The sequence below is a fragment of the Lineus longissimus genome, chromosome 14, assembly GCF_910592395.1.
Source record: "Lineus longissimus chromosome 14, tnLinLong1.2, whole genome shotgun sequence".
NCBI classification, from domain to species: domain Eukaryota; kingdom Metazoa; phylum Nemertea; class Pilidiophora; order Heteronemertea; family Lineidae; genus Lineus; species Lineus longissimus.
In genome coordinates this window covers 4,731,151-4,757,348 of record NC_088321.1, presented here as the reverse complement: position 1 = coordinate 4,757,348, position 26,198 = coordinate 4,731,151, and the positions used below count along the sequence as shown (strand labels likewise).

At 41.6% G+C, this 26,198-nt stretch overlaps 1 long non-coding RNA gene across 1 annotated transcript in view; it reads left to right on the top strand.

The window, feature by feature from the left end:
* Positions 1–26,198, top strand: part of LOC135498655 (uncharacterized) — a 74,840-nt gene that overhangs the window by 5,397 nt on the left and 43,245 nt on the right. The gene's annotated exons all lie outside the window — the stretch shown is intronic.

The following is a 26,198-nucleotide window of genomic DNA, read 5'->3' as shown; positions in this document are numbered from 1 at the left end:
AACTTCCTGTCAACATAGCAGGTACCCCCAGATATTAATTCGGCAGAGAGTTCGCTGGTAGTAGCCAGCTCTAGTTTTTGGGAGGGTACAATCCCGACCTGATTACCACTGGCTAATAAGAGCTATACTACAGGTGGTACTACACAGTGGGGACGGGGTCTGTTTTGTCCCCCCCCCCCCCCCCGAGAAATGTCGTTCTTAAGATGTAGGCTATTTCCATGTTCATGAATGGGTCCAATACTATTTACTTTGACGCCCTGGGCCCGGTTGCACAAAAGTTATGGTGATAAAAGTATGTTAGTTTATCATTTTATGTTAAAGTCCCTAACTTAGCGTTAGCTAACATAACGCTAAAATTGAGTTGCACAAATCAATGTTAGGCCCAATGTTAACTAACACTACTTTTAAGTAAATCAATGTTAGTTGCTAGGGACATTTCCCATAATGTATTTGGTCCTCCTATCGAAAGCAAGACATGCAAGATGGCTGCCCCCATAGGGAATCATTCATCTCAAAAGCAAAAAAGGGAGAGAAAACCGAATTTTTCGCACTCAGAAGCCCAAGTTTTAGTTGATCCTGTAACAAATGAACTTGGGATCTTGCGATAAAAGTTTTCGTCAGATGTGAAAAACAAAATGAAAAAATACAAATGGGATGAAATTGCCCTAAAGGTTAGTTCCTTGGGAGTGGCCACAAGGACCGGGGATAACTGCAGGGTAAAATGGAACCAGCAGCTTTCAAAGGCGAAAGAGATCCATTCCCTGCGACAAAAACACCAGAGAGGGACTGGAGGAGGGGGAAAGATGCCACAGGCCGACCCTACACTGCAGAATACCATAGACAAATTTGAAAAAGATGCAGCATTCAGAGGCATCACTGGTGGATTTAACAGGCCAGCCACCCTGTGCACCACAGGACTTACACTAGCTTTGTCTACACCGAAAGTGTCCCCAATAATATCAAAGAAAGCTCCAGATGCAAAATAACGGAGAGCAATCAAGACTTGCACCTCAGGCGAAATTGCATGGCTTCTGTCGGTCGCACTTTCAATGACCTCCCTGAGCATTTCAACTATCAAAACAATGGTTTCTCTGCAAAAACGGTATCTTTTAAAAAGTTTATTGTCATTGAAGAACTCCAAGTGGTTGATTCTTTGTCTAAAATGCCGTGGAGCTTGAAAAAATGGCTGGAAAGACTCAAACAGGGCCTGGTTGCCCGCCATTTTGTTTCAGCTAACTCCAAAATAGGGATTTATCTTGGGGTTAGGAGGTCAGTTAAAGTTAGCGTTAACTTAACGCTACTTTTAAATTATTTTCTTTCTTGCAACCCAAATTCACTTTTTGGAGTTAAGTTGTGATTTTTAACTATCATTTACTTTTGTGCAACCGGGCCCTGGTCTTAGTTTCCATGTGCAGATGGATCTTTGGCGATTTTATGAGTCTAGAATCAGTGCCATTTGAAGCGGGTCTCAATCCCCAGTTTGGTCTCAATATCTAAGATACCTTCCATCTGCCGCACGAAGTTGGGCGTATTTGTGCGAGTGTCAATTATGCTCGTCCGAATCTAGGCCATAGCGAAAAAATAAAGCCGAGATGACCCCATGTTTTCACAAATAAAAAAACTAGATGCATTTGGCTATCTGCCGGTGGTAATGGCATTCCCAAATCATTCTCGAGGGATTACCATGGATACAGATGAGCCTACTCTATCCCTATTGCTACTTGTTCAAATGTAAATGTCCGATGTGCATGGTTTTTGTAAAGGGGTAGCTCTGACGATTATATGAGGAAAATACCAGTTTTTTGTGTGCACTTACGCGGTGAGCAGGCCCCGCATGCTATTTATAGCTCAGCAGGATGTTGACATCGACTGGTTCCTGTGAGATTGAACATGTTCTCAAGGTAAAATTTCGAGGGCAAAAAATTCAAACAAAAGCCGCAACGACAGCCTATTTTTATATCAAATATTGAAGTAGTCGTCAGTTGGCTTTCTCAAGGTGGTGAGTAGAGGTGTATGAAATTTGTTTTCACCATCCTTGTTAATTATATATAATCTTGAAGTTATAAGGCATAAAGGTGAATTTTTTCAAATTTGCGTTAACATACAAGGTGTCTCATGCATTGTGCTGCATCAGTCTATGCATGACTGTATGTCTAGACGACGTTGAAACTTGGCCATATGTATTCTACAAGAGACAAGCTATTCAGAAATGCATAGGTTTGTGAGAGAGTAAGGTACTGCCAAGTCTATAGCCGTTGGAACAGGGGTATGAATGAAATGACGTCGCATCATTTTTGGAGGCAGGTATAGGCCTGGCCTCCTCACCGGCTAGTGAGACCTTAATGATCAAGTGGATAAATTTCCGTTATAGGGTATCACTTCTTACTTGATTCCATACTCCTTCGTTACCCAATGGCAACCATCCAAAATCCATTTTAATGGCCACTGGGAGTATCAGTACCTACACCAGTGTGAGCCAGTGGAAGTCAATGTGCCCACATCTGACTTTTGACTGTTTTTACTGAAAATCACCTTTGTTCAAGACTCATCCATCGCGCAATACGCATGCAACTTTAAAAATGGTTCAAATATCCACTTTTATTGTTGTTATGGTGTGACATATCACTGTGCTTGTAATTGCCTCTAGTTTCCATATTTGAGATAAAATGCAGCTTGAATGATATCATGTGTGCATTAATGATCAAGTGGATAAATTACCGTTATAGGGATCACTTCTTACTTGATTCCATACTCCTTCGTTACCCAATGGCAACCATCCAAAATTCATTTTAATGGCCACTTGGAGTATCATGTGCAACAATGTGGGCCACCGGAAGTCAATTAATCGCCTGTTAATTTCTGGCGTGTGATGAGGTTTCCACATAGACATTAGCTCTAACTGTGGTGATTACTGTTTAGCCATGGCCTTTGAATGAGGTTTTTTATCTAGCCTTTGCTCGTGAATCTCGTTCTCGAAAAAGTCATGACATAATGCATGACATATATACCCATGTTAAGCCATAAATAGCTTAGTAATAATGAGGTTTGCATTAAATCGTGGTCTGGTTAATTAACCACTTATCACTCAGAAAATTTGAAGAAGCCATCGTTTAAATTTGTCATTAGCTCACCTCTTAGCAGAGGTGAGCTTATCCCATACCGTGGCGTCCGTCGTCCGTCGTCGTCGTCGTCGTCGTCGTCGTCGTCGTCGTCGTCGTCCGTCGTCCGTTAGCAGGGCACGTTTCGTAACTGTTAGAGCTATTGAGTTGAAACTTGGTACACATGTACCCTTATGTGATGACACCTTGGAGACTAAGTTTCAATCCGATTCGTTTCATGGTTTGGCCACCAGGGGGCCAAACGTTAAAAGTGAAAATATGCAATATCTCCCTTAATAGTAGTCGGGAAATTGTGAAAAAAATATGGTAGGTACTTCTAGCAAAGGTGCATCATATATCCTCCGGGTTTTTGATTTGACCTCCTTTTCAAGGTCACAGAGGTCAAATGGTGTAAATTGGCCGTTAGGATGTAACGATGGCACGTTTCTAAACTGCAATGACTATTGATACCAAATTTGGTACACATTTACCCCTTAGTCAGGTGATCTCAGGGACCAAAGTTTGGTCCAATATGATTCACCACTTGACCACCAGGGGGCAAAATCCAAAAACCTTAAAAATGTGATTATTCCTTAACTTCGTGCCCGATTGCCACCAATTTGATATCATGGGTACATCTAACCACCATACAGTATATATCACACAAGTTTTTAATTTGACCTTCTTGTCAAGGTCACAGAGGTCAAATGGCATAAATTTGCCGTCAGGCCGTAACTATGGCACGTTTCTTAACTGCAATGACTATTGATCACAAATTAAGTACACATGTACCCCTTGGTCAGGTGATCTCAGGTACTGAAGTTTAGTGCGATCTGATTTGCCGTTTGGCCTCCAGGGAGGGGGCCAAATCCTAAATTCTTCAAAATGCCATTATACCTAGTAATGACTTGCCCGATTGGCACCAATTTTATATCATAGGTAGATCTAATTCTAACAACCATTCAATGTGTCACCCGGGTCTTCTTTGATTTGACCTCCTTTTCAAGGTCACAGAGGTCGAATGTATATATATATGTATATACATATATATATAAATTGGCCATTTTGGGGAAATTGTAATTGCTTGGACCTACATCAAACCTAACACTACATGACACAATACCATGCTCTTTATCCATCTTTCCTCCACATGAGGTGAGCACAATGGCCCTGGCCATTTCATTGATAAAGTTATAGTAAGGAAGCTGCTGAAAACTGTAAATCGCCTTCCCGCTTTATACATCCGACAGCAGCGATATTTGACAGACATAGGGCCTAAGTATACGTGCGGGACCTCTCTTTCTAAGGAGAAGTCGAATACATATGGAGCGCTTTATCACTTTGCTATTAGCTGCTTATCATATCGATTTTATCATATACCCTAAGTGAAGTGATCCGGCAGACAAGACCATGAAAACCTCCCAAAAATGCATTCAAATGCAACCTAAATTACGGACAGTGCTCCAGGGACCGGCTTTTATAAGACAACACAAACCTCACTGCTCTTCATAACTTTGCAGACTTTGTTTTGAGAGAAATGTGCGAAAGATGCATGAAACGTGAGCGTGCAGTACAAACGTTCAATAAAAATATTTCATTGCACGAGAATGCTCGAGATCATTAATTCTCGTGCAATCCAGACTCTGACTGTTGAAAGAACATCGACTATTACGTCATTTTCATTATCTTCCTTGAATTCAGCCACGTCGCGAAGTCACGACGATGTCATGCGGTTGTGACGTCGTCCTCCTCAACGTTTTCAGGTAATGAGGGATTCGGGTCAAAAATGACAAAACTTGCCTGTTTACCTTAATTTTCTTGTGATTATGACGATATTTGTGGTATATGATAAATACAAAACTGTTTTCTTTTATTGGATCAATGCCCCATTTATGGAATCGCCTCTGATTTGATTCGGTACTATTTGATAACCACCAGCGACCATCCACAATCCATTTTATTATCAATTGGGAGAAGCTCCTGGATCCACTTCGATTATCAATTGTAAACCCATGCTGTGACATATCATCCGATGGTGCTCTTAATTTAATTGCCTCTACTTTTCATGTGATAAAATCTGGCTCGATGCCTGGGTATCATCAGCTTCTTCAGTGGATAGATTTTCGTTGTAAGAAATAACCTCTTATTTAAGTCGATACCACTGTGAATCCACTGTCAACCATCCAGAATCCACTTTGATAGTTATTCATCTGGGGGAATAGTATGCCAGTGATATTGAAATCTTAACATGCTTGGGTACTTTTGAGTTTTGAGGGTTCTGACTGGAAATCACCTCTGTTGACCAATCATCACAGAGTACGCCTACAACTTTGTATTGGCTCATATATCATCTCCTAAATGTATCATTGTATACCCAAGGTCTGACAATTCACTGTGCTTGTAATTGCCTCGAGTTTTCATGATGATGAGATGGAGTGCGACTTTCATGCGAGTTGCGAGTTGCAAGTTACATTTGCGAGTTGCGAGTTACATCTGTGAGTTGCGAGTTGGATTTACCACAATTTGCTAATTTCAGCAGGCAACTAAGTTAGACATTCCTAGACCCAATCAATGACACTGGTAATGAACGACTGGTAATCAATGGCCAAAAAATGTTGAACTAGCCCAACTTGCAGAAAAGAAAACCCCCATGGTTATTCTTTTCTGCGAGTTGCCTGGCTGAAATTGCCAAATCATGGTAAATTCTCTTGAATTTGGTCATGTTTGGCCACACTGGTAGGATGCCTCATATCAGAGATGCCCTCTCTCATTTCAAGTGTCATTTATTGGGTCTAGAAATGGCTAACTAGCCCAACTCGCAGAAAAGAAAACCCCCAGGGTAATTCTTTTCTGCGAGTTGCCAGTTGAAATTGGCAATTTATGGTAAATTCTCTTGAATTTGGCTATGTTTGGCCACACTGATAGGCTGCCTCATATCAGAGATGCTTTCTGTTATTTCCAGTGTCATTTATTGGGTCTAGAAATGTTGCACTAGTTTAACTCGCAGAAAAGAAAAACCCCGGGGTAATTCTTTTCTGCGAGTTGCCTGCTGAAATTGGCAATTTATGGTAAATTCTCTTGAATTTGGCCATGTTTGGCCACACTGGTAAGATGCCTCATATAAGAGATGCCCTCTTTCATTCCCAGTACCATTCAATGGGCAAAACATGTTGAAATAGCCCAACTCGCCGAAAAGAAAATCCACAGGGGTAATTCTTTTCTGCGAGTTGTCTGCTGAAATTAGCAAATCATGGTAAATTCTCTTGAATTTGGTCATGTTTGGCCACACTGGTAGGATGCCTCATATCAGAGATGCCCTCTCTCATTTCCAGTGTCATTGATTGGGTCTAGAAATGGCTAACTAGCCCAACTCGCAGAAAAGAAAATCCACAGGGGTAATTCTTTTCTGCGAGTTGCCTGCTGAAATCAGCAAATCATGGTAAATTCTCTTGAATATTTCCCAAATTTATAATTCAAATACATGTACATATTTCTTTTACCTCTTGGCTTTGGGGTAAAAGCAACCCCTAATCACCAGTCTTACCATGCGTTCACAGGCATTGTTTTATCATTAGAAGACATGCCACTCTACACTATCCTTGCAGGTTTTAGTGCATCTAAAGGTGTAGGCCTAATTGAGGTGATAGTGAAAAAGGTGGTTGCTTTTCCCCGATTTTACCTTACACAGCATTCGTGTTTTCTTTTCTGCGAGTTGGACTAGTTAGCCATTTCTAGACCCAATAAATGACATTGGAAATGAAAGAGGACATCTCTGCTATGAGGCTGCCTATCAGTGTGGCCATACATGACTAAATACAAGGGCATTTGGCCATGCTTTGCCAATTTCAGCTGGCAACTCGGAGAAAAGAATATTACCCCAGGGTGTTTTCTTTTCTGCGAGTTGGACTAGTTAGCCATTTCTAGACCCGATAAATGACACTGGAAATGAGAGAGGGCATCTCTGATATGAGGCATCCTACCAGTGTGGCCATACATGACTAAATACAAGGGCATTTGGCCATGCTTTGCCAATTTCAGCTGGCAACTCGCAGAAAAGAATAACCCCAGGGTGTTTTCTTTTCTTCGAGTTGGGCTAGTTAGCCATTTCTAGACCCGATAAATGACACTGGAAATGAAAGAGGACATCTCTGCTATGAGGCTGCCTATCAGTGTGGCCATACATGACTAAATACAAGGGCATTTGGCCATGCTTTGCCAATTTCAGCTGGCAACTCGCAGAAAAGAATTACCCCAGGGTGTTTTTTTTTCTGCGAGTTGGGCTAGTTAGCCATTTCTAGACCCGATAAATGACACTGGAAATGAGAGGGGGCATCTCTGATATGAGGCATCCTACCAGTGTGGCCATACATGACTAAATACAAGGGCATTTGGCCATGCTTTGCCAATTTCAGCTGGCAACTGCCAGAAAAGATTTACCCGGGGGTTTTCTTTTGCGATTTGGGCTAGTTTGACATTTTTAGACCCATTTAATGACACTGGAATTGAAAGAAGGCATCTGGCATTTTTAACTCGCAAATCCAACTCGCAACTCGCAACTCGCAAATGTAACTCGCAACTCGCAAATGTAACTCACAACTTGCAAATCCATCTCGCAACTCGCAACTCGCTGAAAAGAAACCCTCATGAGATGTGGCTTGTTATCATCTGTTTATAACTGAGTGGAACAATGACCTTATACATGCATGTACACGTTGTACGGAATAGCCTTTTAGTCGATACCAATGTTACTCGCTGGCAATCATCCAGGATCCACTTCATAATATCCATTTGGCGTATCCAAGTTTGCCAGTGGGGCAACTGGAAGTCATGTGCCGAAATCAAAGGATTGACAATTCCTGCTAAAACAATTAGCTCCATTTATGAATCATAAAACCATCCTCTTACAAACATGGCCTGCAACACGACTTCCTCTTATCAGTAAGTATATGTATCGAGTGAAATGGCCTGATATTGTCAGGATGTCATAAAACATGCATGACACTTCGAAATGGCGGCGGGCAGAAAATGCATGCTGCATACCGTCTGCAGACTGGGGGTTTTCTCATGAGTCAATAGAATCTAAGGTTTGGAATTAGGGGACCATATCAGTAGTTGCTTTGCGCCAACTTTTTTTCAAAGTTTGTTTTCTTATATTTGAATTACCTGTGAATCATCTTGCAGGAAGATTTTTTTGGGTGTGCATTACAGATGACGTACTTAATACAGAACATGTATATTGTATCGGCCTGTTGTGCCTCGTGCGTCTGGTTGATTGGCCGGCAAGGTTGGGTTCGTTTCAAAGGCAGCATTTCATGATAAAAAGTGCTGAATGACATGGGTAAATATAATTAAAGATAACAGAACGAAGAAACCCAGGGAACAGAAAACCATTGTATATCAAACACCCACCTTGACAGTTCTCCTCTGTCTCTTGATGTTAAGTGAAAATACCGGCCTCTTTGACATTCTAAACAGGTGTTGTTTGGCCAAATAAAAAATGTTTTCAGGCAAATGTTTATTACTACAGTCCTGGTCACAAGATACATCCTAGCTGATTAGCATCATGTAGGCCCTACGTGCTAAATCCGTGCGAGTCACACATACATGTAGCGTGCCAGTGGATGCACTTGGTTCACAGTTAAAGGAATTTAGGCCTACACCCCAACTCGTGGTGTATCGCAAAGCCTGTTTGCACAACGGCGTAGATAATCTTTGTTCTACCGTTTGGCATATACCTGAAATGGCCTCTTATTTTTTAGTGTGAAAATCACATGGCAACTGTTGAGATGGTCCCCTAATTCCAGATCTTAATTTTAATACAGAAGTTGGCAGCAACTGCTGATATGGTCCCCTAATTCCAGACCTTAGATTCTATTGACTCATGAGAAAACCCCCAGTCTGCAGACGGTATGCAGCATGCATTTTCTGCCCGCCGTTCGAAATGGCTCATGGAGCTACTTCTACTATTAATTTCAAACCCTTGGTGTGTACGTGTGCTTGTAACTACTTCCAATGCTCATGTGTGTGGTAAAATGTTCATTCATGTGTGTAACCTGCTCATTGATCTGGTGGATAAATTCCTGTTATAATGAATCACCTCGGATTGATTTGATACCGTTGTCAATCCATAGGCAACAAGCATTCAGAATCATATGAAAACTCATCTATGCTGAAAGTTTATAATCAAAGAGTTTTGTAAAACTTTTAGATAGCATAATATTGTCTAGCTTTACCAACGCTTTCGTAGTAATCCAACGACTTCGTGGCCCCTCAATCTCATTGTTGATTGCACCAAATGCATATGCTACTCGCTGGAGGCTTCCAGTTCAACCACACTGTCACCACAAACACACGCAGCTCAGTCGTAAGCTGCATTTTGCTGTTCTGAGAAAATGAGCAACCTTTACAACTTTTAAGGAGTGCGCAATGAAAAAATCGTGCAGAGGATTGCTTAATTTGAAGGCCCAACGAAAGCCCTGCAATCGGCAGACACGGTTCATTACCAAAACGTTTATCTGGTGCAAGACCAGTTCTGACACGGTTGATTGAACTGTTTCGTGCTCAGTCATCTGAGACAGTAAATTGGATTTCTTGGTGTCATAAGAAAAAGGACATCATTAGGTAATAAATCGTGGTTGCCAATTTCCAAAGTATTTAGCCATGTCCAAGAAACTAACAAATTAATCTCGGTTTCCTTCTTTTGAAACACACTGTATAGCCAACCAATGTTGTGAAAAATAACGAAATCGTTGTTATGCCCCCCCGACAGAAATTAGGGGCATTAGTTCTTAGTTGGCATGGAATAACCCTAGTGTTCTATTCTAAGGATGGATGGAATTGAATTGATAAATTCAATGTACCCTGAAATGAAACTGGAACATTAGTTGGGTCGATAAGGTCCATATTGTGAAATTGGAGGGAATAAAAAACTTTGGCTCTTTTGAGGTTGTTTCAGTTCCCTGAGACTGAGCGGTAGACAACTGTTGATATGTGGCTTGGTTCGTTTGTGGTGATGGTGCTGGCCTGTGAACCTGAGGACGGATTGGCAGGAATGGTACTTGCTGTGCTGGAGGCTGAGCAATAGATGTAAACATTTGCATCATCATCTGCATCATTCTGGCCTCATGCTGAAGGTCACTTGCACGTGTTCCAGCCTCTGTTTGTACCCTCTTTATAGTTCCATCTGCAAAAGAAGAGTGCACTCAAATTTTGTGGGAATCATGACTCGCCAAAGTATTTCTCATTTGAATTACTGTACGCGTACCCTTGGCTTTATGAACAACTGTGCGTCCTGTAGTTGAGCTACCATCATCATCATCTGAAAATTTAGAAGCAAAATGTATTTAAAATCTCTATTATTTCAGTGTATTGAATATTATTTTCAGAAGTATACATATCCCCAGACAGATCTTGATCTACTTCATTGGTCCATTGCTGTATTCTACTTCCAACCTACTGTATGTGATATTCGTGATGTATATTTTTAGGAACGCTGACTTTGCAGCGTAGCATATGGTTTGTATTGGAGCTGGCCGAAAGTAGTTCCAGCAAAATAGTTGCATTCACATCAGAATTTGCTGTAGCTGAGCCAGGAAATGTGCCAGGATACCAATATATTGAACTCTTGTTTCGATAGGATTATAGCTATTCACAGCAGAAAAACGCCCGTAATTTACAGTAATTTGCAGATTTTAAGCTGGAAATTGTCGTCTGCTCAAAACTGGCAAAATGACCCCGATCCTACCTGTCTCTGTAATGTACTGAACGCGCTACACATAAGGCATTGCCCGAAGGCATAAAATGTACATTACCACTAAGGACAAAGCCTGAATTAGGAGACAGTCTTCTGTTTGGTTTACTGTACCAATAAATAGATAAGTCACCAACCAGAAAAGTAGTGGCATTTAGATGAGAAGTACAACATGTATGAAAGGATTACTCAATAGGATTACCTCAATCAAAAAATGTACAGTTCGACTTTAACAACAAAAACATCTCATCTCAATCCAAAATTAATATTGCTACCAAACCGCACTCCATCTTTAACCCTATGGATGGATGTCACCAACCGGAGAACTGGAGGCATTTAGATAACAAGAGGCCCAAGGGCCTGGCGCTCAGCTGATTTAAGTACATCGTGTGTGTGTACTAGGGAAGCAAGTGTTAAAGAGGTTCCTGCCAGAGTGAAGTTAAGGAGACATTTCTTGTATGTTGGTGTAATAGTTATTAATAATAATGATGTATTAGCTGTCCCTATTAGACATGTAAGAGAGGTGTCCTTTAAAATACCAAGGTGTCCTTTTTAAGGGAAGTGCTCTTGTAGTATTCAAAAGAAGGTGCAGCCTAAGTGGCAAGAACTGAAGAGTTATACATGTATGATAAGAAATATATGTATTTGGAGAATGCAGAAATGAAATTATTACAAAATATTTTCCTATCCAGGAGGTGATTGGAATAACAGAATATTGTACAATGATTGAAAATTAAATGAGGTAATCAATGTAAATTACAGTGTATGTATCACCAGAGGACCCCCTTAAGCAAGTAGTGTGGTAAATACAGTAGTGTTGATATAAAGATTATGAAAATGAATTTACACAGTACAGGGCTCAAAGATATACTGTGGTTTCACTTTTATAACATAGCGACCTTCACTGATCTGAAGTATAAATTCTCCCAACTTGTAGCGGTAATTCTTTTCATGTATTGCATAGGCCCTCTTATAATGGATAACTGAGGCATTCAGATGACCGTGCACGGTATTCATTCATTCTTAAATCATTATGACACCAGACAAATTGGTTTTAGGTCATTGAAATATGGCAATAGGACACTTTTCCGTCTACGAACATGAACATAGGCCAAGTAGAACTTTATTTTCGTTTGGTTCTGTACTTTATTACATATACTGTACTTCTGAAAAAATTACTTATAAGGTCAAACATTCCTCCGTTTGCTCCCGGAAAAATGAGAAATAAAAACCAATCAATTACTCAAATTCAAATTCATCATCCGTAGCACGTGGCTCGTCAAAAAACTCTAGATCGTCATCATTTGGCTCTTCTCCCTCTACTTGAACAAAATCATTTAGGCCTACAACTTGTTGTTCACGCGTGAGTCCTGCTACAGCAAATGCATGTTCTGCTGAATGAGGGTCTACCTCATCCCAGGCACGGCTTATGATCTGCAAAAAAATTAACAATGAAATCCGTTGGGATACACCATCATCATCAGTGTTTAAGACTTTCCACTGTTTCCAATATTTTCTGACCAGCGTCTTAAACGGCCTCATGACTACTAAACCTAATGGCTGCACCAGGGAAGTGCAGCCTGCTGGGAGGCCATGGTTAATCACTGGGTTACTGAATGCTTCACTCTGGTGTGCACGAAATCTGTCCACAATCAACATTTTGGAACCAATAGCATCCTGTAGATCCCCGACATTTGGAAATAGCACACGATCTTGCCAGTCTATTAACACTTCATTGTTCACCCAACCAGTGCGAGAACTGGAAAAAAACAGCGTTTTCTGGTAGTTCATTGTTTTCATGCAATGCTCTAATTTGTCGGACAAATCCAGGCTCCCGAAAGGTCACATGGGCTGGAAGTTTTTCCCCATTGCTACCGATTGCTAGGGACACTGAACAGCCAAGCTTGTGGTTGCCCAAAGATGTTTTCACATCGATCTGCCGTGCACCCCTGGCACTGTAAGTGTAGAGAGGGGGAAAGTCTAACTGTACGAATGTCTGATTCATGTTAACCATTTGTTAGACCATATCCACAACTCCGTGGATATGGTCTATTGTTTTTACTGAGCCGATCGCCAGGACCCGAGGGATGTGGTTTTCGACACGTATCTCCGAAACTGCCGCACGGAACGACCTGAAATTTAGTTAGGTTACGTTTCATAACCTGCTAACGAACAACGTGTACTTTATTTTTGCAGCCGTTGCTTACTTTTTTAGTTTTCGGGTGATTTTTGATGAAAATCGCCGGTTCTGAACCGTTCCGGTAATAGCACTGCCTCCCGCGTTTTTACCGATTAGGCAAGTTGCTCAACGTTGATCTGTCCCGACCTGAACAGGTGGGAGGATACCCGCTACATGGAAGAGCCAACAGACATTTCGTCTACGCATTCTAGACTGGGTGAGTGTGATTTTTTCGTGATTGTAATCGCCCTCAAATTTGTGTTGAAACACTGCATCAGACAAAATTAACTCATCAGAGGTCAAGAAAAGGATCTTAAGAATATATATTCGCTGTTAGTTTGGGTGATTATTGGGAGCACGTCCATCTTTTGAGGCAAACTTGTCATCCGAAAGTTTCCAGATCCCCGCAATGGTGGATATACATTCATCAAAAAAATTACGAATTCGGGCAAGTTTCATCAAACTGTGCGCCTCAAACACCTAAGAATGTCTCAAAATCACCCAGACTCTACACATGAGATATACCTTCACTGAAAATAATTGCTAAAACCTCGCTTAACGTGTCGCGAGTGCTGAAAGCAACAGTTTTGGAGATCGTTTTTCTGTACATCCTGCTCACTCCTGTAGAAATGTACAGTAAAGCACGTATACACGTGCAGTGTAAATGGACACACGAATGTACACACCTTCTGAAAATATTGTCAGCAAAGGTGATAAGTGTTTGTTCTGAATTATGACAATGAAATTCATAGACTATTAGCAGGTAGTCAGTGTCTGTTGGTCTGAATAATGAATGATAAAACTTCTGGTGAAGTTAAAATATTTCCTCGCTCTGTTTTACAGCCTGACGCAGTGACGGGGATGATCAGCATCTGTTCTGTTCTGCGACCGCATCAGTCACGGATATAGGAGCCTTGACCACGAGGAGCTGATGAGGCAAAGTCGTATAACCGTCTTAACCTTGACATCTGTGCAGTGTTTAATTTGCCGTCCGAAGACAAACCAGTATAATATTCCAGCCGTATTTCGTTCTTTTCACTGTAATACTTTTACTTCAAAAAGACTGAATAAATAAACCTACTGTGGCAGTTAGTTTAAAAAGATATTATTGCATTTTACGTTTTTACTCTTAGTGCTGATCGGTCATACCCCTTGGGCCTGGCCGTAACCTTGCATACTGGTTGTCTCGATGCCGTATGCTACGACCATGTATATATCTACTGGACTGGTTTGTTGCACCATGTCGAAGGAATTTTATGTAGAGATCAAGACACTTCCCTCACATCACAATCTACACCTCAAAAGAATGGTTGTAAAAATCCTTGCCATGATTCCCGGTTGCCCCTATGTTGTGACCATGCATGCATCAATGGCCTGGGATGTTGCAACCTACACTTCAAAGGAATGCGAAGTCTAAATCACATTTATTTTTTGTCCCCAGGTTGTGACTTTCCTAACAGCAATTGCAGACCATATCCCTGGTGATAGTGTTTTGTCATCTTAAAAATGAGCACCAGGACAAAGCACCAAAAACCTGCCACTTAAGATCAGATCAGAAGTTACCTACGTGGTGCCAGTACCCACAAGTGCATGATTGACACCTAGATCATTTGAAGAAAAAATTGGCAGCAGAACCATGTGTGCATGGAGGGAGGTATTATAATATAAATACTGTGGAGACGCAATGTATTATTGGTCGTCCCAACATTGGGAGCTTTCATCCCCACTAGCCATATCAGATGGCCAACTGGTTTCCCTCACTCGACCAGAAAACTCATCAAAAGATACGAAAGATGTTGAGATTCAGATTACATTTGCTTGTTGTCTGCTGGATTCTGACCATCCATATGCTGAGTTGTTGCAGTCCCAGAACCATCGCTAATTCTAGTATTTATGATGCACCTACTGTCACAACCTAATTCAGCTGGTTATTCAGGGTTATTTGCCTCTGATTTATCTGGTTATATCCTGGTGCAAACCTAATTTCTCAACATGACAAAATACTTTCACCAGGGATATGGTCTGCAATTTGCTGTTAGGCGAATTGCCCAATACTAGTTGCACATTGAATTCTCTGACTGAATTTCGCACACGACCAATGAATTCCTGTACACGTTGCGGAGCATCGTCTGGTATCGTCGTCGAGTTCTTCGTCTGTTTTCGATGGGATAATCCTTTGCGTTTTTTGAAATTGATAACCCACCCATTTGATGCATGGAAATGTGCTATTTCCGCTCTTGAAGCTTCCAGTTGATTTCGTTCATTTTCAGGGAGTTCTGCCCAATAGTAATCGAATTCTTCGATGCCATAATCATGGATATCAGCAAGCGAGACAGACAATCCTCTTTCTCTCGTGTTCTTAACTCGTCCTAGTACGCGGTTTTCAACTGTCGGCGACAAACCACCATGGCCCTCTCTCACTCTTCTGCGTTGACCCCGGTTTTGGTCATCCTGCTCAATAATCCATTCCTCATTATTCAACCAAGTGCGGAACGTCTGGTATGGGATGTGATTATTTCGTGCATACTCTGCCGCATTAAGAACCCTCCCCTCTTGATGTAACCCATGGAAGTCCAGCAGGCGACGGACCTTTTCCGCAATGGAATAACTCTGGCGTCGACAGGGAACACGTTGGTCTGCAAATGCATTTTCTTCATCATTGTTGTCGGGCATACCATTTGCGGCTACATCAGCTTCATCGTCTTCACCTTGATGCATGGCTGTCACCAGGATCAGCAAGGATAAGGCAGCGATTTTCAACATGTTTAGTGTTCTGTGTTAGATGAGTTCTGAGGAACATGTGGTGCCAATGCACCTGCTTTTATCTTGTTTGAATATTTTGATTATGTAATCATAAAGCCTACATGACAGACGTTTTTTTAGGTTAACTTCACAAGAAGTTCCGCTTCATGCACACGTTGATAAAAACCACCAGTATTACGACTGATTAATGTTGGAATAACTGGACATTTAACATGTTTAAAACAATCAAATAAGGTTATGAGGGGACATCAGCAAAAGTTGAAAAGATGTGGAAATAAACATGTCAGCGGTATGAAACGCATTCCAAAATAGCCTTTGCCTTTGGTAATAAGGTTTCAGAGTAATGAAGAAAGAAGGGTCATGCTGATTGAAATGGATTCACTATGAGGACTATTCAATAATGGGTCAATGTGTACCTCTGCTGGCATTCATTTCATTGCCCTGATGTGATTACACATGTTGTAATGCCTATGAAAACTGATCAGTTGGGAGAATGTATACTTCAGACCAGTCAAGGTCACTATGTTATAAAAGTGAAACCACAGTAAGTATATACAATGATCATTATGATTAGCCCCCTTCATGACAGAGCTTTTATGGGGAGATAAGCAGGTTGAGTTTACAACTGCGACATTGTGAGACGTCTCCATAACAGAGCTTTATCATAAGGGGTGCTGATCTGGAAAGGCTAACTTAGCAGAGTTTTATAAAAAAACATATCAATCAGTATCATAACAATAAATGTGTACAATTTGGAAATAACCGGTAGGTCTGAGAAAAAGAAGTGGAACTGCAACATGTACAATGCACAATGTAGCCTTCATGAAGGTTCAATATATTAGTGCTAGTGCTAGAAGTTTACAATAAATAATAAGAAATATATGTATTTGGAGAATGCAGAAACGAAATTATTACAAATTTTTTTTCTATCCAGCAGGTGATTGGAATTACAGAATATTGTACAATGATTGAAAATTAAATGAGGTAATCAATGTAAATTACAGTGTATGTATCACCAGAGGACCCCCTTAAGCAAGTAGTGTGGTAAATACAGTAGTGTTGATATAAAGATTATGAAAATGAATTTAAACAGTACAAGGCTCAAAGATATATATACAATGATCATCATTATTAGCCCCCTTCATGACAGAGCTGTTATTGGGAGATAAGCAGGTTGAGTTTACAACTGCAACATTGTGAGTTGTCTCCATAACAGAGCTTTATCGTAAGGGGTGCTGATCTGGAGAGGCTAACTGAGCAGAATTATATAAAAAACATATCAATCAGTAACATAACAATAAATGACGTGTACAATTTGGAAATAACCGGTAGGTCTGAGAAAAAGAAGTGGAACTACAACATGTACAATGCACAATGTAGCCTTCATGAAGGTTTAATATATTAGTACTAGTGTTTAGAAGTTTACAATGAATTTATCGCTATTGTATGTGAGGGATGAAATGACATCCAAATTGAGGAGGAACTCTTCAATATGATCCGATGAAGATTTGTGGTCAATTTGTAGATCTTCTTTCTTCAGAAAGTCGATGACTTTGTGATCAGACGCTGTAAGTTTCAAGATGGTGTAGTTGGTGTCAGAAATGACATCCAATTTGACATGGATAAAAACATATCCTAAGTCGATGTTATTTTAAGGGCGCTTCCTTCATGCTTGGTTTAAGGGTTGAGAAACTAAGGAAGAATATTCCTAAAGCATGAACGAATGCCCCTACGGAAACCAAGGGAGGGTGGGTGGGGGAAAGCATTCCGATTCCAGTTCCAGTATGTGGAACTTCCACTATATTCCGAAACCCTAACCGACTTTACCCACCGTCAGTGTCACACATGCACCCCTCCCCGGGCTTCATATATGAAATAGCCTGTTCCACTCCTCCTCGTTGGAGGGCGCTGGGCTGGTCTTCTCCAGGACCTCTGTCCCTCTTCCTTGCATCTAACATCCTTGCAAAAGGCTGAATTGATTGCATTCAGTTCGCGCCTTCTAGGTCATCCACTTAGGATCAAAACGCATAAGAACTTCTCCAGATGGACCTCAATTGCTGACTTCCTTTTCTGATATGACGAGGCTAAATGGTCTGCTTGCAATGACTGCACTCTAGATTGTAGGCCGACTAAGTCAATTGAAGCTGCCGTCTGGAAGACAGAAATACGATACCCAAGATTAACTCTCTGTGAGCACTATTCTGGCTACCCACAACGGGTGACTAACAGGCCTGGGTTGATAGCCAAATTTGGTCTGATCCTTGACCGCACACACCCCTTTTTCCGCCAGAGGCTGCATTTGTAATATCGGCCACCAGCTGGGGAGCGGCGAAGCACGTGGCACCACTAGGGAGACAGACAACGGTCTGCATTTCGCCGCAAACAAGAATCCAATTAGAGGTTGAACCAAACAGAACGGCGGAAAACAGTAATAATTCTCCCCGGACTTCAAAGTCTGTGCCAAGCAATTCACTCCTGCCGAAGAGGGCAGGGGGCAAGGGGTGTAATGAGGAAAAGGAACATCCTCCCTATCCCTCTGAGCATTAGAATCCAGGGCCATCAGATCGTGTGTGGACCATACCTGGACTGCACTACATCCAAAAATCTTGGAGCCAACATAGCGTCGCTGGAGGACAACAATCTAGAGGGCGCATCTGCTGGGTTATCTGCTGAGCGAACATAATGCAATCTTAACTCACAGTTATACGCGACCGTTAAGGCAAAAATCCTCTTCAGAATTCCATTCAATCTAGCATCCTTCGCCCCTTCATGCTGCCAGGCCCTCAATAACGCCATGTTGTCCACATATGCGTCATCGCGCACGTGCCGGACTAAGTGTGACACTGCTAACATGGTCTTTTCCAAGGCCTCCGCCTCCTTCAGATGTATTGGTCTCTCATCCCCGCTACCAAACATGTCCCTCACCACGATCTCCCCTACGATGCCCCCCACGCGAACTTGCTGGCATCCGTGGACAGGGGAATGGAGACATGCCTGTCTTCCCGCCACGGCATTCATTGCACCTCTGGCTTTTCAATAAATTCCGAAGTAGCAATTTCATCTGCCAGCGGGGTATCCACTAGCACCATTCATGATGACCTGCTGACCTTAGAAATAGCCCTTGCCATTTCCCGTATATAAAGTTTAGCGGCCGGCACACAGAGGCAAAACGAAATACACTTCCCCATAAGCCTCTGTAACACTTTTATATGAACCTGGCCTGCTGCCAAGATCTCAAGTCTGAGTAGGGCAAATGACTCAATTTTCTCTTTCGGAATGGAGAAGTGCCTGCAATCAGCGTGCACATTGAAACCCAGATGGTTCATCACCTTCTGTGGCCTCCACGTGATCTTGTGGTACGCAAAGGTGAACCCCAGCCTAATGAGACAATAACATGAGTAATACAGAGACAGGCCCGTAGACTGCACTGGTGTAGCAGACGCATAGAAATGGGCGGGGCCCAAGAACCTGTCGTCCAAGTACTGCGTAGTCACGACCGATCGGGACTGTAAGAATTCCGTCACTTGCATACCCACTGTCTGGCATATAAACGGAGACAATTTCCAACCAAATGGCAATGTCGCATAAGTCATAAACCAACCCGCCCACTCCAGACCAAAATAAGTGGACGACCTCGCCGTGAGCTTTATCCCATCGTACGCCGATTTTTCATCTATACTCGCTATGACGTCACCCTTAGATAACAGCCCCGGGACTACCGCCAATGTCTCCAGACTAAAAGATTCCCCCTTCATGAACAGATTTAAAAACCGCTCATCATGACACAATCTATTCTTTTTCGTACCCGGGACCATAACTAGAGGCATGACTACCTTGGGTGGTTCTACTTCCCCCACACGGCCCAATAAATTCAGGGAACCATTTCGCAATCTTTCTTCCAACTACCTGGAGATCTCCTTACTATACTGTGCACACGTATTGTGGTTTCTAAACATGCTTGGCGGGGGTGTATTATGATCAAAATACCGGCCTTGGAAATTCCCTTTAAATGGCTGAAAGAATTCCGATACCTCCACCCCATTCTGAATCCAACTTAGCACCCTCTTTGAACTCCCGTTATTAACCAACGTAGTAAGTTGTTGCCAATCTTGTAAATTCTCGTGAAGTTGTCCCGCCACAAACTGATCAGGGTCCCTCAGCGGCAAACCCGACAAAAAGGTCCTCCCATCCCACACCGTCTTGCACCCACGGCTCCTTGAATGGACTAGCCTGTGACTTTGGAGTAGGGAGGGGTTGTCCCTTGCAATCAATCCAAGCCAGCGTGTTTGCTATTGACCGCGTCCGCAGGATTGAAACCAGAATCTCGTTCCCACGAAGGAATCTCGCCGTACCGTACAGCCGGAAAGAGACAATCAGCCTTGAACTAATTGTCATTACCCCCGATTGCAAGGAAACCCCCTCCCTACCCCCGCGTGGTGAACCACTGGGACTTAGCTGTCCCTAGGGATACAGAGGAGAACCCATAGACTGCGAGCCAGAGAAATTATGACTTATACATTTGCACGCCAGCTCATTATGCCGACACCAGGCAGACCAGGTGCACTTTCGACCCATATGAAGTTGTCGTGCATCCCCGTCAAATCAATAACCTAATGGTACACATTATAGAAGATGCTAACCTAGCCCTAAATACTAATTCGGGAGCGAAACTACGCGGAATTGATGGCTAATTTTCCTTTAGTGTGCGTCCATGAGTAGACCATGCAGTGAGTGATAAGGTGGGGGTCAACGGTTTTTAATGAAATTTGGTGTGTAGGTATCTCTTATGGAAAGATAAAAGCATGTAAAATATTAGCCAAAAATATTCACTAATTACTGAGTTAATTGCTTAAGTTCAATTTTGACGGATTACGATCTTTTTTAAATAGAAATAAAGGGGTTAATTTGAACTGCTGTCAAGCGAAAACCACAAACACTACATAATTGCCCTTTGGGGTATTGTTAAAGTATAATTCGACCTTGCTCTCAAAGTAAGTGCAAGTTGATAAACCTTGTGGTATGGGAGCAATAGGCCTTGGTAGAACCCCTACCCATCAGAAGACAAGACCACAATTGATTTGTCAAGCCTTTTAGCAGTTAAATTGTCAATGTTTGACCGCGACGCATCAAATACTGCGTGGGGTTGTGAATCTGAAATTTTTATATGATATTCCGGACAGTCGGACAAGTAAATGGTGAAAAATAAACTGGTAGTTGACCACGGACATTTTTTGATAATCGACAAATTAGACAGACTTTGATATTTCCACTCTTTTCAGCCAACTGGCAGAAAAAACTCAAAACACGCCCCCTATTACCCAATTAGCAAAATTCGAAATTATTTTTTTCATCAAAAAATTTCTTTATATCTGTAGACTTGCCACAACAAATATTTTTTCAATACCTCTCCAAATATGTACTTGAGAGTTAAAAACATGCACTCGTCTAATTGATAGGCCTCGACCCTCCAACCTATGAATATTCATTAGTGGTCTTGTCTCTTAGGCCCTTTTTGACATGGGTGAAAAGAAACACTATAGCTAAATTGCCACAGGGAGCTGGGTGTTAAGGCATGCCTAATTTTGTAGCATATATCTTACTTATCTGAAATAAAAAATAAAATCTTTGGGCGCCATCTCAGGGAAAGCGCAAGAATGGGTAAAAAAGTTGGACTTTTTTTTGGATTTTGGTCAGAAAGGGAAGATGACTCTTCACATTCAGGAACACTTTTCCCTCGATGTATTCAATGATCTTGAAGATCTTCTCTTGACCCTGAAAAAAAACCCACAAAATGGTCAACACAGCTTTGTACATTCCATGAGTATACAGTGTCATCAACTGGTAGGTTTTCGGTATCATGGCTTATTTCCTTTTGGCTCGCAGTCAAGAATAATAGTTGACACTCATCTATTTTCTTCGATTCAAAAATTAAAACTATAAATCATTCTCTACTAACCTCACCGAGATCAATGGTCTTCTTCTCAGCTTAGATGACTTCCTCTACCGACTCCATTAGTGTCTTGAACTTGTCTCCGAATTCAGCCATCATGTCGGAGTGCAATCGATCGAAGAAGCACTTACAATCTTGCTTGATCTAAAGAAAAACGGTCGATCACCACTAGTAGGAAGGTTTTGTTTCTACCGGCTATTTATATACGCATACGCCCACACAGTTTGATAAGAGTGTACATCCTAAATACATTGTATGCATTCATCCAGAACCAGTTTGGCATACGTGAACTAACAGCAGGCATCATACAATCAAGGAAATCTTCCAGAAACAGGATGATTAACTCCTGGTCAGGGATCACACCTACACGTGCTATGCTAGGCTGTACTTACAAAGAAAATATCAGCATAACAGCAATTCCTCAGTTCCATGATACCAATTGCTCCTCTCTCCTGACGATTCGTTTCATGGTTTGGCCACCAGGGGGCCAAACGTTAAAAGTGAAAATATGCAATATCTCCCTTAATAGTAGTCGGGAAATTTTGAAAAAAATATGGTAGGTACTTCTAGCAAAGGTGCATCATATATCCTCCGGGTTTTTGATTTGACCTCCTTTTCAAGGTCACAGAGGTCAAAGTTTGCTGATTCACTGAACAGTAGCATGTTTCCTATCTATTTTAGCTAGAAGGTTTTAAACCAGTGTGGACATGTATCTGGGGATTCTCTATTCCACCCCTAAAATTTCGGCCGTTCGGACATCAAATATGGCTGCCAGGCAGCCATCTTGAAAAATAAACACAGTACTATTACTCCAAAACTAATGATCGGATTGCAACCAAATTTGATCTGGATGTATATCTATGTACTCTCTACTAAATCCTTGATTTTTTATCAAATGTGATAGCCAATATGGGTGCCAGGCGGGCATCTTGAAAAATTCTTGGTTTGGCCACCCGGGGGCCAAATTTAATGTCCAAAGTTAAAATGTTTGATTGCTCGTTTAATGGTGGTCTGATTTTCATAACATTTTTATGGTAGGTACTCCTAGCAAGGATACATTTCATAAATGTGGGTTTTTGATTTGACCTACTTCTCAAGGTCACAGAGGTCAAAGTTTTCCTATGGCACCGCCATTTTACAATGACGGCACGTTTTGTCACTGCTTTAGCTACAGATCCCTAACTTGGTACGAATGTACCCCTATACTCTTAGACTAAACTGCAGTCTTTTTCTGATTCTCAGTTTGGCCAGCAGGGCCCCAAATGTTAATAGTGGACTCTCCCCTCAGGGTGCCTTGAAATGCTGCTAAGTGGGATGTCATAGTCTAAGCCTCGGCAAATGCAGGATTAATTAACCTCTACAGAGCCCTAGGAATATAACTTCAGACAAAACGTGTCCAAAAACACCACCAGCTATCAGTCCAAATTGGACCTTGTATTCACCAATCCTACTCCATCTGCCACTATTGACTTGGTCGATATAATAGACAATTACTGGTCAGATCACAAAATTGTCTACTCTGCTTTGTCATACCTGTAGTAACCTCAATTAAATTCAACTTACGCATTATTTTATCACTCATGTAATTTCATTGTAAAACATTACTTCATTTCTTTCTTACATTTAAAACCATGCTAATGCTTCATCCATCTTCCCTTCACAAGAGGTGAGCACAATGGCCCTGGCCATTTCATTTATATAGCCTTTGCCTGTGAAGTAGGTTTCGAAAAAGCCATAGGTTATCAATGACATACCCATGTTAAGCCACAACTTGGTAATGAGATTTGCACAAAAACTATGCTTTATGTATATGACAGCAGAGATATCTGGCAGACATCGGGCCTACCTACACATGCAGGACCTCTAATTAGGACAAGAAAACATGTCGAGCGATCTGCTTACCAATAATCGATTTGATAAATGCCCCATTTATGGAATCACCTCTGATTTGATTCGATACCATTGGTTAACCACCAGCGACCATCTACAATCCATTTTATTATCCATGGGGAGAAGCTCCTGGATCCACTTCGATTATCTATTGTAAACCCATGCTGTGACATGTTATCCGTTGGTTCTCTTAATTGCCTCTAGTTTTCATGTGATAAAAGCTGGTTCGATACCTGGGTATCATCTCATTCTTAATAATTAAATTCCGGATTGATTCCCGTTGTACGAAATAATCTCTGATTTTAGTCGATACTAATGTGAAGCCACTGTCAACCATCCAGAATCCTCTTTTTCGTTATTCATCCGAGTTTTCATAATGATAAGATGTGACTTGTTATCGCCTGCTTACACTTATAACCCAGAAGTATTAAGGTAGCAGGAAGGGTTGGGCGTTTGTGGTTTCTGAGCGTGAGAGAGACTAGGCATCATGCCTAGTCTCTCACAGCACAGTCAACAGACATGCGATTTCAGTATTAGGTCTTTCATTGTAGCAATGAGAAAATGTAAGTAAATTGCTCGAGGTAGTAAATGCGATCCTTGGGGCTATCAGTCATGTCGATTACGCCATGCTCAAATGCTCGCACAAGGAACCTAAACTGCATTGGGTCGCCTGAAGATACTGTACAGAATGGTTCATGCTGCAACGACGTTTTCAAATTTTCTTTCACCAGCGAGCGACTCGGTTATTTCATTCTGTTTTCAGATTATGTCCTGGAAGGCTTCCTTTGCCTTTGACATTCGCGAACCAATGTACTCGTGTCAGTAATTTGCACCCTAGATTTATGCCAATCTCTATCTAAATACTCAAAGTAGAGTTGTCCTCTGAAGAGAACAGTTCTGAAATCCTGAGTACCGGGCCAGGTTGCATAATTGGAATAGGCAGGTGAGGTAATCAGTGAAATGGGCACGATTTCATTTTGTTTTCGGTGGATAATCCTATTGATAAAGGTGTGTCATTTTATAATTGACCATGGCAGTGATCTATCTGTTATGTAATCATTTAGGCTAGACATCGCTAACCATTGAAATGTGGTGTTGGTTGGAACAGTGACAGAACATTCACCTCTATTGTATTGTTGGAACGGTTCAGATCTATCGGTACAGTTGAACAGTTCTAGGTCTGAACAGTTCTGGAACAATTCCAGTCCACATCCAACCAAATGGATGGGAGGAATGATCAAATGACGTTCGAAGGGACTTGGGCTCATGAAGCAGCCTTTGTCGACTTCGGCACGATCCTACGAGGTTTGGAGTCCTTCTTTGAGGGATTGCTGCCCTCACCCCGCATGCAAACGGCTGAAAGATACCCGACGCCATATTGCCCGTTGGGATATGACCCAATATCGCCCTGGTCGGGATATGGTTGATGGACATCTGATTATTCCACTCTAAATGCCCCAAACGGGATCATCTCCAACAACTAGAGCAGTAATTAAAATTGTCACGTCGGATGACTACAACACAGCCCATGGCCAACGTAACTGGGGTATTCATTTTGCCAAACTGCAGACAGTAGACTCAACGAAAATTTATGTTTTTGCTAAATTAATTGTTTTCCTCTGAACTTGGGATTTGATACTTCGAATTTGTAGGCATATCTCTGGTAAAATTTAAAACAGCAATGAAAATGACATGACCTATAACTTTTGCCCCTTGTAATCAGACAATTGCTTATATCATGTTGACAAGACCTATTACATGACTTACGTTATGATTATGTCAGACTTTGAACTGGGATTTTGACATTTTAGAACTGTTCTCTTCGGAGGACAATTCTAGTAGGATCCCACTGCTCTCGGATTCAGAAACGCGCTACTTGCTTTTGACCTATTACTAACAGGTTTTCCAATAGAGATCTCAAATCTAGCCAACAGTTCTGCTTTGGCAGTGGAGACTTTCAATTAAGTCAATTTTTAGCTCAGCTGACCAAAGGTCAGCAGAGCTAGTCAAATAACCTAGAAAAATGTCTGTCTGTATACTGTCACACCCCAACAAATTGGTTTTGGCCGACGTTTTTTAACGGGGAGGGCTGCACCAGATCTATTGACGTACAATTGTTGCCCTATGAAAGGGCTACAAATTCTTTTTGAAAATTCTGCCGATCGCCCTTTTTTCTGGCCGCCAGGCGCCCGGGAATCGTGAAGGCAATATTCGCTCGGGGATAAAACAGTCCATTGCGACCAAGCTTGTTTGAATCCTACACTGCCAAATCCTAAAAATTTGCCAAATTTAGTTTAAAATTTTATCACCTGGGGGCGCTACAAGGCAAAACATGTTCAAAATATGCTAATGTTCCCGCCGATTGACGTCAACACATTCGTCGTCATAATTATGGTGACCCAATTCGTTGGTCCTGGTAGATTTCATGCTCACAAAATCCTTTTGACCATATATTTTTCAATGCATCATTATGCTGTTATGAATAAAGGGAATAAATACTCACAAATAACTGTTTGTTAGTCAATTATTTTCAAGGAATATGTGGTTTTAGACGGGACAAAATGTTGA